Raw genomic sequence first — 21,543 nt, forward strand, 5'->3', positions numbered from 1 at the left:
GAGAGCATACTGTAGGTGGGATGTTGGTGTAGGTGGGATGTTGGTGGGATGTAGGTGGGATGTTGGTGGCATTTGAACATCATCTACATAAGAGCTGAGCATGAATCCTTTCCCTGATTCTTCTGCCTTTATTTGGAATCATAGAAACAGAAACATAATTGGAGGGAATATAAGAAATCATTTTGTCTAACCCTTTAATTTGGGGCATTTTTCCTATTAAAATGATTTTTTTTTTGACATTGTTTTCTGAACACCTTTATTTTATTTTATATTTTGAATATTTGGTCAAATGATTTTTTTAAGAACTTTTATTGAGATACAGTTAACATACAATAAACTGCATATATTTAGCGTGTACAATTTGGTATTTTTTTTCTTATTAGTAATGTATATATGGCAATCCCAATCTCCCAATTCATTCCCCCCCTCCAACCCTCCCCGCTTTCCCCAGTTGGTGTCCATTTGTTTGTCCTCTACATCTGTGTCTCTATTTCTGCCTTGCAAACTGGCTGATTTGTACCCTTTTTCTATATTCCGCATATATGCGTTACTATACGATGTTTATTTTTCTCTTGCTGACTCACTTCACTCTGTATGACAGTCTCTAGGTCCATCCATGTCTCTACAAATGTCCCAGTTTCACTGCTTTTTACAGCTGAGTAATATTCCATTGTATATATGTACCACATCTTCTTTATCCATTCATCTGTTGATGGACATTTAGGTTGCTCCCATGTCCTGGCAATTGCAAATAGTGGTGCAATGAACATTGGAGTGCATGTGTCTTTTGGAATTATGGTGTTCTCTGGGTATATGCCCAGTAGTGGGATTGGTGGGTCATATGGTAGTTCTATTTTTAGTTTTGCAAGGAACCTCCATACTTTTCTCCACAGTGGCTGTATCAATTGACATTCCCACCAACAGTGCAAGAGCATTCCCTTGTCTCCACACCTTCTCCAGCATTTACTGTTTGTAGATTTTCTGATGATGCCCATTCTAACCGGTGTGAGGTGATACCTCATTGTAAAATGATTTTTTTTTAAAGCTAACATTTAGTGAGCCTTTATGATGTGCTGGATATTATGCTAGATGTGTTTCATTGCTTAAGTTTCACGCTTCTCTAAGGTGGGTATTACTATTCACAGTTTACAGATGGTAAAACTGAGCCATCTGTAACTTGTCCTAGGTCACGCAGCTAAGAAGTAAAAGAGTGAAACCTGAAGTCAGGGCTAACCAAAAAGTTTATGCACCTTTCATCCTATCACTGATTTCCTGGGTATAATACTTCTATCTTTTCTGAGGGACTTGTTGCTATGCCAATAGTTATTAATAACTACAAATGGTCTAAGAAAAATTGTGAAGTAGGTGAAATCTGCTCTTGGTATCTTCTGAGTCATCATTTAAACAACCCTTTTACAAGGCTGGCTCATATGCCTTGGCCCAATGTCTTTGGAGAATTTTTTCCTTTATCTATCACTCTGATTTTCTCAGATCCAAAAGTGTCACCTAGATGGTCAGATGAATTAGTACTTGTGAATGTGAAAATAGGAAATTACTCAATGAGTAACTTTTAGAGAACATATGCACTTTTTCTTTCTGAGACAGTTACTATTTGTGTCTAATTCATTGAGGTGAGATTTTTCAGGCCAATCTATACAAAGTTGTATGGGACCAAGTCTGTTGATGAAGTAGAAGAAAGCACATTTGCGAAAACGGATTATTAATGCTCAGCTCTTCTGTGTTATCTGTTTCATAACTCCTGATAGGTTAACAACATAGGTACAGGAAATAAAAATGGTACATCTGGGGATGTAAAAGAAGCTTGAGTTCTGAGTTCATACAAACAGGTTATTATTATGATATGAGACACAGAGAAGTTTAAGAATGCTTTGCTAAAAGATTTTCATTATCTTTTTGCAATGAGATTTATAAAGAATATAAAATGTAATACAGAAATAACAGAGTCTGAATAAAGTAGTCATGATAGCACCAAATCTATGTTGAAATCAACTAGCCATCTCTAATCCACAGCATTTCACTCATTTCATTGTGCACAAGAACTTCAAATGGCTGGAGAGTTTTAGAATGCCCTCAATTTATGAAATGGAAACAGGGAGCAGTTTTTGTTCCAATCATAATGTCTGAAGATTATTGCATGTCAAAGGAAAATTCACATCTGAAATCCATGTGTTTAACATCTGCAGGAGGAGGGAAAAAAAGAAGCTTTGACCAATTTATTACAAAGCTCTAGATATGATTAATCTATCCATGTATAGAAATACGGAAACTTAGGAAATGAAATGGGAAATCGTTGTTATCAAACATATTCTACACTTAGTAGTTTCAAGGAAAAAAAACAGACAATACACATAGAAATATGCATGTGTATAAATGTTTCTGTTATCAAATGCCAAAGTAGGTGATAAAATAATGATAGAAAGCAGGAGAACTAACTAGCTCTAAGGCAGGACAGTGAAGATAAACTGCTTTCCTTGCAAAGAAAAGGTGAACAGCTTCTGATCCTCCATATTTAGGGAAGTGTTGTTAAATAACTCCTCACTAAATTCCAGAAGCTGTGATGACCTGCGCCAGTAAAAAAACTGTGATTGGGCCTACCATCCTGTTAAGGTTGCAGTGGTTCACCCTCATCTGCCATGAGCTACCTGGTGCTTGTGAAGGCCTAGATGAGCTGATAGAGATATGATGTGCTGCCATTGCATCCTTTAGTTCTTTGACGGTGGTGGAGGTCTCGGCAATTCTTCATGAGAGGTGGCCTTTCCTCTGATTTATTTACTTTGATTACCTCTGATTATTTACCTTAGCTAGGGGATGCAAATTTCAGGGACTGCCACCCTAATCTCTCTCACTCCAACCAATGTGAGCAGCTACATATATCTTCATCAGTTATATATTTAGAACCTGTGGCAATTAGCAAAGAGTAGGATCAAGGACCTATTAGTCCCACTATCAGATGATTCTGACATATAACTGCATTGATTACCAGCTTCCATAAGCTCTCATTCAAACTGGAGGACTGAGATGCTATTTTGCTTCTCCTCAGAAAGGCTGGGTATTACTTATTCCTCATTGGCCTTTACCATGGGAAATGACTTTAGCTTTCTTTGGAGCAAGAATGAAGGAATATTTACTATATATACCTAAGTGGCATTGGAGGGTCAGTCTTCAAAGGGATCTAATCTCCCTTTCAAACAATACTATAGATGTAATTACAGCTGGAAACTGGGTGGAAGGTGGTGATTTTCCACTATAGTACTGACATCAGCCTTCTGCTCACCAGATTTTAATTTATTTTTATACACAAATCAAACAACACCTTAGTCAGCTGTTCTTATATCTCAGCTCGCCAGACATCATGATCTATTCACCATCACCAGAGGTCTCTGTGTACTCAAGAGCACTAAATACCTCTTTAGTTTTGATGCCATGATGTTAACTCCATACACCTTGCCTCTGATGGTTAGGAGTTTGCTATAAGCTCCTTCCATTCTGGAGCCCAGTTCTATCATAGAGAACAGTCACCACCAAGCTTCTGCAAAATTCCAATGTCCCTTAACAAGAAAACATTCAACTCTGAGGTCAACTCAAGGATGGATGGACAGACAGACAAGAACACAGAAATAGACACATACTGGGGAATCTGGTATAAACCAGTAGGTGACCAGTGATAAAAGAATTTAATAAGTGGAGCTGTAAACATTGGTTCCCCTTAAGGAGAAAATATGTATATACCGGGATTATATCCCCACGTCACACCATACAAAAATAAATTCCAGATGGAGATATCTTAAATATGAAAAGCCAAACCAAAAATAAGAAAACAGAACAATAACCTCATGATCTTAAATAAGGACACTACGGCAAAAACAAAAGGCACTGACTGTAAAGGAAATATTCACAAATATGACAATTTAATATTAAAAGCTCTAATTCGAAAGACAACCCACAGATTTAGAGAAGATACCTGTAATATTTTAGCTCAGGATTCATATTCAGAATATTCAAGGCCATTTCTAACCAACAGGTTGGAAAAAATATCTAGGGATATAAATAAAATGAATAACAAATTCACAGAAGAGGTAATCCAAATGGCAAATGATAATGCAAATTAAAGCCGTGATGAATTATTATTTTGCAGTATCAGACTCCCACAACTGTAAATATCTCAAGAGTGGGAGAGAGTGTGGGGTAGTAACAGTTATACACACCAGGGGTAAAGTATTCAGTGAAGCTGAATGTGTTCTTACCCTACAATGCAGCAGTTTCATTTCCAGGATGATTGTAATTAGAACCACACTGAAAATGTCTTCCTTAGCTTGTATGATATTCAGAAGTCCTGCAGACAGATACTTGCCTTTAAATTAAGTTACTGTTTACGAAAGTTCATGGTTGAAATGCAAATATCTTTCATTGGGGGAATAAATTAACCAGCAACATGGATTATTTTATCAGCTTAACTTTTCTCTTCCACAAGAGTACTAAGGGAGGACCCATGAGGAGAACAAAAAGAAATGTCTTAAAAGTGAAAATTACTATTGAGAGGGATTCAAGGAAATGGCAATAGGCACAATGTCACCTTTTCTTCCTTATCCATGTTTGATTTAGCTTCATCTTTTCAGTTAAACACCTACTGGGTTTAATGAAGCCTTTGGTTTTGTGGGAACGTTAGCAGAGAACACTCATGAGGGGATTCTTTCCCAGTGAGCTCGGTGAGCCCTTGGAGATCTACATGGGTGCATTGGAATAAGGATTGTAATGTGTGAGAGGCCCTGGGATATTGCTGGATTGATGAGCATTGTGGATCAAAATTATAGGAGGAAGGTAATCTTGGTTATATTTCACGAATATGACTGGTCTCCCTGGCCTCCAGTGAAGAAGTGCCTGAGTCCCCAGCCCTGAACTTGGGGGAGTGAGGGAAAGAGAGCCTGCCACTGGTTTCTTAGCAGGGGTCTAGAGCCCATGATAAGGGATACTTTTACTTTCAACTCTGGGGGACACGCTGCCTCTTAGAGTAATCCAACAACAATGAGCCCCACTGAGCAGTCAACAATAAGAACACAAACACACAAAAGAATAATAGAAACAACAACAACAGCAGCAGCAGCAACCATAATATCTCAGTGGGTCCAACAAAACGAGAAAAGATATGTGAAAAAACAGATCATGTGCCCAGTGAATTAGAACTATTGAAATAGGCAGATGGGTGCTCCAATCAAGATGGTGGAATAGAAGCATGTGGAACTCACCTCCTTCCACAAATACATAAAAAAATACATTCACATGTGGACCCATTCTCACAGAATACCTACTGGACCCTGGTAGAAGATCTCAGACAGCCACAATTTCAAGGAAGATCTCCATATAACCAGGTAGGATGAATGAAATAGGCAGATGACAACATGAACAAAAGAATAATAAACATGCTTGAAGAAATTAAAGTTGAGCTTTAATTGTATATATGTACAAAAAGAGATCTAAATGCAGTGCATAAGCCAAAAACAAATATCAAACCAAGTATATCAGTGGATAGGATATGTTACAGTGTTAATGTAGTAATTAGGATTAACTTGCCCTCCTAGAGTAAACAACCAGAAAACAGAATAAAATAGATGAACAAAGTTTTCTGGTTGTGGGCTGTGGCAGATAGGAATTCCAGCAACAAAGCAAACAAAATTGGTGAGCCCTATGATCCCACTGATTTGCGGCCTGCAGGCATTTTTCAGATGACCGTATATGCAGGGCCTTCCGAGTAGAACACAGTAATTTCACCCAGTTGAGGAGACAGAGATCAGAATTTGGGAAGGTCAAGACAGCTAAAATTGTGGGGCTGAGTAGCAGAGAAGAGAGATCCACGCAGAGAAGAGCTCCAGAAACTTGCATAACAATCCCCTTGACTGTTGCATTAATAGGGTGAAACTGCACGACAACTCTGAGAACTCATACAGATTTGGAAGACATTTGAATTCTGGCTAGCTAGACTGGACTGTCTCGTTGAATTCTCAAGGCATTCAGTGAAATCCTAGAAGAGTCATGCCTTAGTATTAGAACAAATGTAGCTCCAGCATAAAAACTACTCTAGATCTATCCTAAGAATGTTTAAAAATAATCCTTTGGAGGACCAAGTATGCCACAAATTAGTAATTTAACTGCAAATTGAGAACAAAGTCCAGCATTCTTTAAAGAGAGAAAACATAATGCCGTATTCAATAATGTAAATTTCACAATACTCAGTATCTAACAAAATTATTAGCCGTGATGAGGCAGAAACATGGAGAAAAGTTAATCCACAGAAACAGCTTTGAAAATGATGGAAATGGTGGAAATATAAGACACAGGCTTTAAAACAGCTTTAGAGAAAGGAAAGCATGAAGATAATGAGAAGAGAAACAGAAGATATAAAAATGACAAATGGTTCCTCTAAAAGTGAAAAATACAATGTCTGAAATGGAAAATTTACTGCATGGGATTAATAGCAGTGTAAATTCTATAGAAGAAAATATATGTGACAGAGACAATTCAAACTAGAGCAGAAAGAGAAAAGAGATTGAAAAAAAATGAACAAAGCAGCAATTAGTAAAATAGAAAATGAACAAATAAATAAAACAAGTAAAACCAACTGCTAGGTCTTTGAGAAGAATAGCAAAATTGATAAGGTCTAACTAGATGAATCAGGTAAAAAGCAGACAAGATACAAATTACCAACATCTGGAATGAAAGAGAGGAAATTATTGCAGATTCTACAAACATTAAAAGGATAATAAGAGATGATTATAAGCTTTAGTCTAAGCAAAATAGATAACCTGATTTCCCTGTATTTACTAAAGAAATTGAATTAATTTTACAATTGAATTATGTCCACCCCTGCACTCCTCAAAATCCAGCTATAGGTGGTTTCACTGCTTAATTTGATCAAATCCTTAACGAAGAAATAATAACTAAGCTATACAAACTCTTTTAGTAAATAAAGAGGCAGGAATACTTCTCAACTTGTTTTATGAGTCCAACATTATCCTGATACCAAAATTTGATGAGACATTACAAGAAAAAAAAAAGCTACAGGCCAATAACCCTCATGAACATAAGTATAAAAATCCTTAAAAATATATTAGCAAATAACTCAATAAATATACAAAAGGGATAGTATATCATTATCAAATACGTTTATTCCCAGGAATGCAAAGTTGCTTTAATACTTAAAAATCAACATATGTAATTCCAATATTAATAAACTAAAAGCAATAAACCACATGATCATACTAATAGAGGGAAAAAGTTGACAAAGTTTAATCCCTATTCATGATAACACTCTCAGCAAACAGTGTGTAATTTCCTCACTCAGATAAAGGGCATCTACAAATGAGTAGACATGAAGGAGAGGATGATTACTGTTCAGATGCAAATTACTGACTTTGAAGGCCAGTATTTGAAGAAATATTTCAAAACTTACAGTAAAAATATGAAGAGTTGGAAATCAAAAGGAAAAACATAGAAGTCTTATATATGGATTAAGAAAACCTATCATAAAAAGCAGGCATTTTAGAAGGATATGGAATAGATAGAAGCAACAATTGAACAAATAATACAAGAATTTTGGGAATTCCCTAGCACTCCAGTGGTTACAACTCTGTGCTTTCACTGTTGAGGGCCTGGGTTCAATCCCTGGTCAGAGAACCATTATTCTGTAAGCTGCATGGCATGGCCAAAAAAAATTTTTTTCCCTTAAGCTGATGATTTTGAATGCCATATCGAGGTGAAAAGACACACATATGGGCAAATCCTTATAAAATTAATGAAATCTAAGCATTAAGATAATATGCTACAAATTTTCAAAGGAAAGAATAAATTTTTTACAAAAGAAAATGAATTGGAATATCATTAATCATCTATCTACAACACTGGAAGTCAGAAGATGGTAATATCTATAGACTGCAGATAGAAAAGAATTGTAACTCAAGATTCCTCTGTCCAATCTAAATACCATTCACTGCTAGGGAGGAAGAAAAATATTTGAAGATGTCCAATAAACCATAAAACTTTATGTATATATCCCATATAAGGATTTTGAAAGAAAGCAAAAATTGAAGACAGACATTGAAGTAGGGGAAGATGATGAGGAAGTTAAATGTGGTGAGCATAAAACATTGTTATATATGCAATATGGATATCTAAGTGGATCCACTAGCTGAAATTCTGCAAAGTAAATCTAAATAATAATCTAGAACTAAAAATACTCAATTATCTCAACAAAACTGGAAGACGAAAAAAGAATCTCATTTTAACAGTGTGGAGAAGTACAGGGGAAGTTAAACGATAAGAAATGTTGGTTATCTTATTTTTGAATAATATTAAAGAAATATAGATCTGATCATGGACACAGGGAAAGTTCATCGTTATTATGATAGAATAATCTGGCAGAATTTTGAAATTAACAAGGGAGAAAATGCAAAGAACAAGTGGTAGATAAATAGAAAAAAATAATAAAGAACAATGTAAAATAAATAGTAAAATGAATGAAATGTGTAAAAATATTATGCCAATACTAGATGTGAATAAACTGAATTTATTATAGTTTTTCAATAAATACACTATAAACCAAGTGATAAAGGAAGATTTGGAATTAGATAAGAAGATCTTAAAATATTTATAGAAAAATAAATATCTAGGATTTGTCAACAAAAATACAAATAAGAAAAGTAGTGATGTGGATATGCCTTATCAGACACGAGAACATACTATAAAGGCACTGTAATCAAAGCAATATTGTATTGGCATGTGCATAGACATATAGATCAGAAAATAGAATCCAGCATGTTACATTATATATGAATATTTATTACATGACAAAAGTGATAGCTTGCCTTGAGGAGAAATAAGTGGATTACTTAATGAAAGACAATGGCCATAGTCTGGGGAAAAAAAAGGTGAATTGGATCTTTCTCTTCAACTTACACATAACTATATCTTAAATGAATTAAAGGTTAAAAAGTAACTGATAAAATAATACCAACCCTCAAAAATCTAGGCATGCAAAAGGTCAGGAAAATGAGACATAATTAAGAAAGGAAACAGTAAATAGAGGCCAACCTACAGATGACCCATATGCTGGAGCCAGCAGATAAGGACTTAAAACTATTTTGAGTATGTTACAAAATATAGAGAAAAGATAAAAAGGTAGAAATTTTAACAGAGAATTAGAGACTATAAAAAGAATTAAGTGGACTTTCTAGAACTAATAAATACAATACTTGAAATTAAGAATTTATTGGATTGGATTAGTCATAGGCTGGATATAGTCATAAACTCAGAGATAGGTCAAAAGAATTATGGGAAAATAACAAATGGAAAGAAAGAGAACAGAATGTAAGAGACAAGTGTAATCCATTCAAATGACCTAATATTCACGTAACTTTAGTCCCAGAGGGAAAGAGGGAAGAGCACTGAACAGAGCAATATTTGACAGGTAACGGTGAATAATTTTTTTCTGAAAAAATGATGAAAGACATCAACTTACAGATTAAAGGAGCTTAGTGAACTCTAAGCAGATTAAATACAAAGAAAATCACAACTAGGAACATCATATTCAAACCCCTAAAAAACCAAAAATAACAGGAAAACAATCATAAAGTCAGCTGGGCAGATATAAATTGCTTTTAAAAGAAGAAAAACAACAGTGATGGCAGAGTTTCCAACAGTTTTATAGAAATCACAAAACAATAAAATGACATTCTTTTAAAGTGCTGAAAGAAAAAAATTGCCTATTAGAAATTCTACATTCTGTTAAAACACCCTTTAAAAATGAAGTACATGCTCAATGGTGAAAAGCTGAAAGTTTTCCCTCTAAGATCAGCAACAAGACAAGGATGTTACCTCTCATCACCTTTATTCAACATAGTATTGAAAATCCTAGCCGGAGAAATTTGGCAAGAAAAGAAATAAAATTCATCCAAATCAGAAAGGAAGAAGTAAAACTGTCACTATTTGCTGATGACATATTATGTATAGAAAATTCTAAAGACTCCACCAAAAACCTGTTAGAACCAATAAATAAATTCAGCAAAGTTTCAGGACACAAAATCAATATAAAAATCTATAAATCTAAATCTATATTCTTTTTTAAAAAAAATAAATTTATTTATTTATTTTTATTGGCTGTGTTGGGTCTTCATTGCTGTGCGTGGGCTTTCTGTAGTTGCAGAGAGTGGGGGCTACTCTTCATTACAGTGCATAGGCTTCTCACTGCAGTGGCTTCTCTTGCTGCAGAGCTCACGGGCTTCAGTAGTTGCAGGCCATGGGCTCAGTAGTTGTGGTGCATGGGCTTAGTTGCTCCACGGCATGTGGGATCTTCCCAGCCCACAGCTCGAACTTGTGTCCCCTGCATTGGCAAGCAGATTCTTAACCACTGTACTACCAGGGAAGCCCTATTCCATATTCTAATAACAAACAAAAGTTAATATTGTTAAAATGTCCATACTACCATAGCAAACTACAGATTCAACACAATCACTTAAGAATTCCAATGGTATCCTTCACAGAAATAGAACCAACAATCCTAAAATTCATATGGAACCACAAAAGACCAGGAATAGCCAAAGCAGCCTTGAAAAAGGAAAAGGCTGGAAGCAAAGTATATTTCAAATTATATTACAAAGCTATAGTAATCAAAACAGTATGGTATTGGCATAAAAAAAGACACAGATCAGCGGAACAAAATAGAGAGCCCAGAAATAGAGCCACACATATATGGTCAATTAATTTATAACAAAGGAGCCAAGAATATAACAGTCATCCCTTATTTGCAGTTTTGCTTTCCCAGGTTTCAGTTATTCACCATCAATCACGGTGTGAAAATATTAAATGGAATATTCCAGAAATCAATAATTCATAAGTTTAATTTATTTTTATTTTAATCCTCTTGTTAACTTTTTATGCAGCCATCAGTTTTCCCTTAGAATTCTTCAATTTCTTACCCAGTCTAGCATTGTGGTCTGAAAGTCAGAAATTTGTATTTATCCAAAACTCCTTTCTATAAATCTTGAAGAGGAAGCATTTTTGCAAAGGCATCAGAATGAAACCATAACTGTCTATAATGACAAAAGGCTTAAGAATACATGTTTGAAATCTGATTACAATGTACTTGACAAAGTAACTTGATTACTGCTGTGATATTCAATACTTTCAAATAATAAGCAGAATCATAACTGATAACATTTTAGCAGGACATGTCAGATTTTTAGGAACTCCATATAATTTCTAGAATATCTGTGTCATTTACCATACAGTATAACTTAAGAAGATTTATTAGTCATTTGACAATACTTCCCATGTAATTCAACATATTAAATGAACCTAATTAGTTTAATATCTCTCTTTGGGGTGTTTCAGGGGCCCTTTGAAACATCCCAAAGTTAGCCAGGGGTCAAAAGGACTTCATCAGAATTTGATTTAGGAAGTTTTGTCAAAAAATATCAAAAAGGGTTTAAAACACTTGGTCAGATCGGATCATAGATCACTGTGAAACAATAGTTATTCACTTAGCCAAAGTGACAATGAAAGATTTCAAAGGCAAATATAGAACAGATCACTTAAAAGGTAAAAAACTTAAAATCTGTTATCAGAGGCAGCTCAGCATTTTAAGAAAACTTGTCCTCTTTACAGAAATAAAAGCCAAGTTTTGAACCAGCTTACTTTTAAAATTCATTTACTCAATTAACTTCAATCTAAACCTAGCCAATCCTGACCATCCACAAACTTTCTATCCCTTTCTATATCCGTATTAGTCTCTCCCATTCTTTTTCATGCAGAAACAACCAGCTCTACAACAGACTCACTTTCCTTATTAAAAGGCAATTTCATTCCTCTTACTTCTTTTACTGAAAACATACATTCTACTTCCCTATTGTATACTGAGGTGCTTCCTTTATTATTTTTATTATCCCTAATTACATTTTTAGAGTCCTCAACTCTTAAAAATCTTAATTTCTAGTGAAAACTAAGAAGTAAGCAATTATGAACTTTTACATTAGCATTCTGTACATTGGTGAACATAATTTCTAAAAACATTTGCTTTCTTATAGAGAACATCTCAGGATGGCACCAAACATTTTCATTAATAGTCCTAAATACCTTTAGTTTCTCTGTTTAGTAACTGATGTCTCAGTATCTTATTTTATTTGGGAATGACTCAGATATTAAAAAAACTTCCATCACTTAATTTAGAATAACTCCAAATTTAAAGTAAACTTCCAAATATCCAGAGAGATTATTCTTAAGTAGACATTCCTAAAATATAATTATTCTTATAGAGTTTACCTAAAAACTCTTATCTCATTTGTATTTACTTTCCTCAAAAGTTTTCTTTTCAAGATACTTTTCTTGTTTACAAATTTGCAACAGATATAATAAGATCTTATTTAACTTCTATTAAACCTAGGTACAATAAAGGTATTACTCAATGTTGATGACTCTAAAGATATGTCTATATTAATTAGATTAACAAACTTAAACATTAATACCAGGTATTAATTTAATATTAATTTAATATTTAATATTAATTTAATATTAATTTAATATTTAATAACTGAATATTTCCCAGTTCACCTGAACCTGAAATTAATTCTGGCCAGTTACCTTTTGTATTTTTCACAATTTATATAAGCACTTAATTTCCTTTAAGTCAATCAAGTAGAGCTTATTGCCAAATTAATTTTGATAATACCATCCAAAGGTAAAGACAAAGATAATGCACACATAAACATATAGACACAAGAGATCTCATAGATTCATTTTCTAAACTTAGTCACGAATGGGGTATTACAATATAAAACTCACTAGTTTATAAATAACAGTTGGAATAGATACAATTTAAAAAGGTTTCTTACCCATTTTTTTTTTTCTCAGTCTCAGGAATTAGAGATGGTCTAGATAAGTGATCCTGAGAGCCCTGGTCTCAAGGCACAGGGAGAGAGAATCAAGTTCTCTTAGAAGGACTTGTTACCTCAGGGTCAGAATTCTGAAAAGACATTTTATCAAGCTTGTCTTTTCTACCTGTATGTGCAAAAAATAACCAGTTTTGGAATTTTCAAGAGTTTCACCTAAACCAGTCTTCCATGGAGTCTAAGAATATTGTGGCCACACAATGTTATAATAAAATATCATCTCTTTCTTAGTCATAGATTAATAGCTAAAATCTTTCCACTCAGACAGAATTTGCCCAAGAGGGCTCTGCAAGTGGAACAGAAACAGAATTTCCTATTTCACAAGGCAGAATGGCCAACACAAAGCACAACACAAAACACAAAGTATAAAACACAAATAGGCAAGGCCATCCTAATCAGATACTCTCCTAAATACAAGATTGCAGTCTCTCAGAAAGCCTCCTACAGAGACACAGAAATTCATATCTGGGTACTGACAGAGTAAATGGAAATATTTCAGGTCTTCAAGGATTTCAAAGGGAGGAAAGGAGGCCAGGTTGAAAGAAGAGGGCAAGGAAGAGGGACAGAAGTGTGGCCTTATGGATATTTCCTGCCACCTGCAGATGCCCAGGCATTACAGGACTTTTCCCTGGGCTTTCAGGATGGGAGGATGGGAACTTGGCCCTACCAGAAACCAGAAACTAGAAAACAGATACCAGATAAACAGGCCAGAATTCGAGTTCTCTGCCTACTAGAGGTGATCAGGTGACCCTCAGATCAGGCTGAGGCCTTTCAACCAGACTCCTGCATCAGGACCAGGACAGAAGAAAAAAGGGTAGGATAGGAGGGGTTGAAAAGAGGAAAGGGGGGAGGGAAGGGGAACGAGGTCAATAAAGTCTCTTGTTCCTTACCTGGTTGGGGCACTCTGGCCAGTCGTCCGCATCAGGAGGAGACCAGGGACAAAAAGGTCCTGGTTGTGGCCACTGGGTCTGGTCCATCAGCAGGCAAGCTGGTCCCCAAGTACCCCAAGTGGTCAGGATGTCAGTCATAGCAAAGAAGAGATCCCACCAGAGTCGCCATTTGTTACAGGAAGAGGGACCCTTCCAGGGCTCGAGAGTGGGCTCTTATCTAATACTCGGAAATGAACTCTCTGAGGTGACACACATGCTGACAAAGCAAGAGATTTTATTGGGAAGGGGAGCCCCGGTGGAGAGCAGCAGGGTAAGGGAACCCAGGAGAACTGCTCTCAATTCATAATTTTTAAATTGCATGTCATTTTGAGTAGCATAAAGAAAAACTGCACCATCCTGCCTAGGAATTCAGTCATCCCTTTGTCCACCGTATCCACACTGTATACGCCACCTGCCTGTTAGTCACTTAGTAGCTGTCTTGGTTGTAAGATCTACTGTGGTGCTAATGCAGTGCTTGTGCTCAAGTAGTCCTTATTTTACTTAATAATAGCACCAAAGTGCAAGAGTAGTGATGTTTGCAATTTAAATGTTCTTTTACTGTGCCTAATTTGTAAATTAAACTTTATTATAGATATGCATGTATAGGAAAAAACAGTGTATACAGACATACCTCATTTTATTATGCTTTGTGGCTACTGTGTTTTTTACAAATTGAAGGTTTGTGGCAACCCTGTGTTGTCAGAAGATGGTTAGCATTTTTATTTTAGCAATAAAGTATTTTTAAATTAAGGTACATAGTTTTTTTAAGACATAATACTATTGCATACCTAACATTGCAATAATATCGCATACCTAATAGACCATAGTATAGTGTAAACATAACTTCTGTATGCACTGAGGAACTAAAAAAAAAAATGTGTGACTCTTTATTGTGGTATTCACTTTACCGTAGTGGTCTGGAACTAAACCTGTAATATCTCCGAGGTATGCTTGTGCAGGGTTTGGTACTATCCATGGTTTCAGGTATCCATTGAGGGTCTTCAACTGCATTCCATGCAGAAAAGGGGGGAACTACTGTACAATGTGGAAAGGACAGTTTCTTCAATAAATTGTGCTGGGTAAACTGGACAACCACATACAAAAGAATAAAACTGGAATACTACTTTACACTGTAAACAAAAATTAACTCAAAATGTATTAAAGACGTGAGCTTAAGACCTGAAAGCATAAAACTAGAAGAAAACATAGGCTGTAAGCTCCTTGATACTGGTCTTGGTGGTGATTTTTTTGGATTTGACATCAAAAGCAAAGGCAGCAAAAGTAGAAACAAACAAGTGGGACTATATTAAACTAGAAAGCTTGGGCACGGCAGAGGAAACCATCAACAATATGAAAAGGCAAACTAGGGAATGGGAGAAACTGTTTGCAAATCATATATCTGATTAAGTATATCCAAAGTATATAAAGAACTCAAACAATTCAATAGCTAAAAACCAAACAACTAAATTTAAAAATGGGCAGAGGATCTAAATAGACATTTTTCTAAAGAAGACATACAGAGGCCAAGAGGTATATGAAAAGGTGCTCAACATCACTAATCATCAGGGAAATGCAAATCAAAACCAGAATGAGATTCCATCTCACACCTGTTAGAATGAATATTTTTAAGAAAAGAAAAAATAAGTGTTGGAGAGGGTTTGGAGAAAAGGTAACCCTTGTAAATTGTTGGTGGGAATGTAAATTGATATGACTACTACAGAGAAGAGTATGAAGATTCCTCACAAAATTAAAAGTAGAACTACTATAAGATCCAGAAATTCCACTTCTGGGAATATATCCAAAATAAACAAAAATACTAAATCAAAAAGATATCTGCACCCCCATTACAGCATTATATATAATAGCCAAGACATAGAAGCAAACTAAGTATCTAATGATGGGTGAATGAGTAAAGAAGTTGTGGTATTTATATTACACTGGAATTTTATTCAGCCACAAAAAGAATGAAATCTTGCCATTTGTGATGACATAAATGGATCTTGAGGGCATTATGCTAAGTGAAATAAGTCAGAAAGCCAGACAGAGACAGACAAATACTATATGATCTCACTTATATGTAGAATCCAAAAACAGACAAAGAAATCAAACTCATAGATACAAAGAACAGATTGGTGGTTGGGAATTGGTCAAAATGGGTCAACATGGTTAGAGGATACAAACTTCCAGTTAAAAAATAAATAAGTCATGGTGACAATGTACAGCATGAAGACTAGAGTTAAAAATCCCATTTTATATATATGAAAGTTGCTAAGAGAGTAAATCTTAAGTGTTGTCATCACAAGAAAAAGATTGTAAGTATGTGTGATTATGGATGGTAACTAGACTTACTGTAGTAATTATTTTGCAATATATACAAATATTGAATAATAATGTTGTACACCTAAAACTAATATAATATATACATCACTTATATCTCAAGCAAAAAAAAAAAGTAAAATAAAAATGTTCTCAGACAAAAAAAGCTGAGGAAATTTGTTGCTGGTATACATTTAAAAAATAGTAAATGAAGTCGTTTAAGTTGAGTAAAAGCAATCTCATAGAAGAAAACAGAGAAGACATCTTAAGGTAACCCCAGATGGAAGCAAAGAAGTGAAAGATAAAATGATCAAATTTACATAAAATGTAAACGGTCAAAAAACTTGAATGAGAAGACAAAGATTATTAGACTGTATTTAAGAAAACAAGACTCAACTGTATCCCATTTACAAGAGACAAACTTTAAATATAAGAACATAGGTAGGCAGAAGGTTAAAGAATAGAGAAATATATAACATGACATACTAACTCACAGAAGCTAGGGTGAATATATTCATATCAGAAAATTTAGACTTTAAGGCAAAAAGCATATTTCATAATGGAAATAAGAAAATATAATTCTAAAACTGTGTGCATATAGTAACATAGTTTTAAGCTGTATTAATCAAAAATTGGCAGAAATGGAAGAATAAATTCACAGAGTTTAAGACAAGCAGAAAAAATTAATAAAGATATACAAAATTTGAACAACCAACCTGACATAACCAACCTGACATAACTGACATAAGAAAGAATATATGAACTTTTCAAGTGGTCATGGAACATTGAACAAAAGATAGCATATGCTGAGCTATAAAAAAGTCTTAAGAAACATCAAAGGATTGAAAACATAACAGAGTATGTTCTCTTGCCACATTGGGAGTAAACTATAAATCAATAGAAGAAACATAGCTAGAAAATCTCCCCAAATTTGGAAATTTCAAATTTCAAAGCAGTACATTTCAATATAACTCACTGAGCAAAATGGGAAAACTCAATTGAAATGATAAAATATTTTGAACTGAATAATAATGAAAATATAACATATTGAAAAATATATGGCATAAATAAAGCAGTAAAGGGAAAATTTTAGCTTTAAATGTATATATTAGAAGAAGGAAGGGTGACAATCTATAATCAAAGCTTCTATTTCAAGAGGCTAGAGAAAGAATTGCAAATTAAAGACAAAGAAAGTGATAAGAAGGATATATGAATAGAAATAAATATCAATGAAGTGGAAAGCAAAGGTACAGTCAAGAATATTGACAAAGCCAAAAGTTGTATGATGATTAATGTGTCAACTGGACTGGACCACAGGGTGCCCAGATATTTGAGTAAACATTATTCTGGGTGTATCTGTAAGAGATGTTTTTGGATGAGATTAACATTTGAATCAGCAGACTAAATAAAGCAGATTGCCTTCCTGAAGTAGGTGGGCCTTTGATTTTGTAAAGTCCTTAATAGAACACAAGTGCTAACCCTTATGTCTCTGACAGTCTTCAAGCTGGGACATCCTGCCTTCACACTTGGACTCAGACCGAAACTTATATCATCAGTTCTGCTTCTCAGGCTTTTGGACTCAGACAGCAAACACATCATCAATTCTCTTTGGTCTCCAGATTTCTGACTGCAAATACTGGGACTTATCTGCCTCCATAATCATGTGAGCCATTTCCTATTGGTTCTGTTTCTCTGGAGAATCCTAACTAGATTTTGGTACCAGGAGCAGTCCTTCCTGGGATGCCTCAGCCTCCATAATTCTGTAAGCCAATTTCTTATAATAAATCTCTTTATATACATCCCTTATTGATTCTTCATTTCTGGAGAACCCTGGTGAAGACAAGTTGCATGTTTGAATATTTCAATAAAATTTTACTAACACCTAGAAAGATTGATCAAAAAAACAAAAGAGAAATAAAACAATTACTACTAAAAATAAAATAGTTCATCATCACATATTTGATACATAAAATTAAAATAAAGATATAATAAAGTGTATTTTGCACAACATTAAGTTTGAAAAATATCTTGAAAAACATAACTTACCAAAACTGACAAGAAGTAATTAAACCATATCAAAGTTTTTTTTTGGTTAAAAGAAACTGAATCCTTCCCACAAAGAAAACTCCAGGAAGAGATGGCCTCACTGGTGAATTCTCCCAGACATTTAAAGGAAAAAAAATGTGTGTGTGTGTGTGTGTCTCTCTCTCTATATATATATCTCCAACATAAACTCTTTCACAGATTCCAGAAAGAGAGAACACTTCTTGTTTTATGAGACCAACATAATCCCAATACCAAAACCTGAAAATAACATTAAAAGGAAGTAAAATTGGAGGCTTATATCTCTTATGAAAATAGATGTGAATTCTTAAATATAATGTTAGCAAATCAAATCCAGCAAATGTGAAAAGGATAATAAATCATGACTGAGTAAGGTTTATCCAAAGAATGCAAAGTCAGTTGAACATTAGAAAAATCAAACAATAAAAAAATCAATTTAATCCATCACATTAACAGAATGAGGAAAAAAACATGTCATCTCAATACATATAGAAGAAAACATTTGATAAAATTCAACCCATATTCATAAGAAGAACTCACAAGAAACTGAGAGTACAAAGGAGCATCCTTGAGCTGATAAAGAGCATATATAAGAAATATACAGTTAAGCCCATAATTAGCATTAAATACTGAATGCTTCCCTACTCCTTGAGTTTGGGAAGAAGAAAGGATGTCCACTATCACCATTTCTACTCAACATTGAGGTCAGATCCAGGACAAAAGAGCAAGAGAAAGAAATTGAAGTGCAAATACTAGAAAGAAAGAAGTAAAACTTTTTTTTTCTTAGATGACATGAATATATATGTAGAAAATCAAAAGAATCTACAAACTGTCATATTTAATGTTTGAATTTAGCAAGGTCTTTGGATGCAATATAAAATTACTATTATAAAATAAATATAAACATTTTTATTTCTAATATATTTCTAGTAATAAATAACAAACAATAGTATCAAAAATCATACAAATTTCTAGGAATAAGTTAGCAATGTGAAATATACAAGACTTATACATTGAAAACTACAAAATATTTTAAAAGAAATTAAGGAAGATCTAAATAACTGGAAAAATACAGCATTTTCAAGGGTTAGAAGCCTTAATGTCTTTAATGTCAATTGTTGGAGGAGATCAAGATGGTGGAGTTGGAGGATGCAGAACTCACCTACTGCAAAAAACAGGTCAAAAGTATATCTACATGTGAAACAATTCTCAATGAAAACTGGAGACTGGCAGAAAGATTTCTGTACAACCAAGATTGTAGGAAAGATCTACATGGAATCGTGTAGGAAAGGAAGAGAATTGATTGGATTGGGACCTGCACCTCAGGGAGGGAACTCAGAGAAAAAAAGAGATTAAATGGGCAGAGATCTTCTCTGGGGAGTGAACAGTTTGAGAGATATATTGGGTACCCAGTCTTGAGGTCCAGTGTAGGGAAGATGAGCCCCCATGGCTGGTTAGAAGGCTGGTGAGTCTAACAGGAAGGCTGTGGGAAGATTGGACTCCATTCAGGAGGAGCATAGGTGCCTTTGCTTGCTCCTGAGGCAGGGTGGAGAGGAAGTGTTGAAATTGTGAGGGTGGCTGACTGGTTTTCAAAGGTGCCCCAGTGTGTGTCCCAGCCTGAGCCAAGTGAACACTCCAGCCCCTGTTTCTTCACATTGCAGCTCCATGCTGGAGTGAAGGCTGCCATGACTGAGGAAAGATTTCAGCTATGAGACACACAGGCAGCTTAGACTCAAAATGGCATCTGACCAGAGTGGGGGCAACTGTTACTGGCACTTGCACAAGCAGTGCATCAGAAGAAGCCCCAAAGCCTGTCTCCAGCCAAACTGCCACAGACTGTGCCCCATCATATGCCAAGAGCCCATACGTGGGCCTTTTGCTCTAGCACTGCTCCCCTCTGAGGAAAGGGTGCTAGTGCTTGGATGGGGAGAGTTCACACTTAAAGGGAACAAAAACAGCATGGATCTGACCCTCAGGGCTTCTGATCTAGCTACTTGAGACTCACCCCCACCCCCAAAGAGTGGTAACAGACACTGAATGGAGGGCAAGCCCTGCCTCACAACCCTAGCTCCCCTTTCTTCAGCCTCACTTCTTACCAAGGTGACAGCTGCCAGCACACACTGAGGTAAGATGTGACTTCTGATCATGTCAAATCCAGCTCTCCCACTAAAGCCACTGGGCACATGCACACTCTATAGGATGCTCTCACATGAGGAGATTACTTCAACACTGCAATAGATCATTGTTTCACCTAATTTTATAGAGACAGAGAAAGTTAAGCAAAATGAGAAGACAGAGGAATTGGTCTCAAATGAAAGACAAGAGAATACCTGTGAAAAAACAACCAATGACATAGAAACAACTTACCAGGTAAATAATTAGTAACAATGCTAACTGAATTAGGGAAAAGACCAGATGAACACAATGAGAATTTTAACAAGACTAGAAAATATAAAAAATGAACGAATTTATTCTAGAACTGAAGAATACAATAGCTAAAGTGAAAAACATACTAGAAAGAATTAATAGCAGATTAAGTGATGCAGAAGAATGCACAAGTGATCTGGGAGATAGAATAATGAAAATCACCCAATTTGATGAAATTGTTGCTGAAAACTTCCCAAAGCTCAAGAAGGACACAGAAACCTAGGTACAGGGAGCACAGAGGGTCTCAAACAAATGAATCCAAACAAACCCACACCAAGACATATCATAATTACTCATAAAATGACTAAAGCTAAAGATAAGGAGGGAATTCTAAAGGTAGCAAGAGAAAAACAGTCAATTACAAGGGAACCCCCATAAGGCTATCAGCTGATTTTTTTTTCAGAGCTAAGACACACACAGACTGAAAGTGAAGGGATGGAAAAAGATATTTCATGCAAACAGAAACAACAAGAAAGCAAGGTAGAAATACTGATATCAGACAAAATAGATTTTAAGATAAATCAATAAGAAAAGACAGAGAAAAGCACTATGTAATGATAAAGGAATCAATACCAGAAGAGGATACTATACTTATTAACATATATGTACTCAATACAGAAGCACCTAAACACATCAAATATTAGCAGACATAAAGACAGAATTGATAATAATAGAGGAATTTAACACCTCACTTACAGCAATGGACAGATCATCCAGACAGAATATCAATATGAAGAGTGGTCTTAAATGACACAATAGGTCACTTGGACTTAGTTGATATCTGCAGGACATTCCACTCAAAACAGCAGAATATATTCTTTTCAGTTGCTCATGGAAGTCCAGGATAGATCATA

The sequence above is a fragment of the Hippopotamus amphibius genome, chromosome 3 (assembly GCF_030028045.1).
Source record: "Hippopotamus amphibius kiboko isolate mHipAmp2 chromosome 3, mHipAmp2.hap2, whole genome shotgun sequence".
Taxonomy (NCBI): domain Eukaryota; kingdom Metazoa; phylum Chordata; class Mammalia; order Artiodactyla; family Hippopotamidae; genus Hippopotamus; species Hippopotamus amphibius.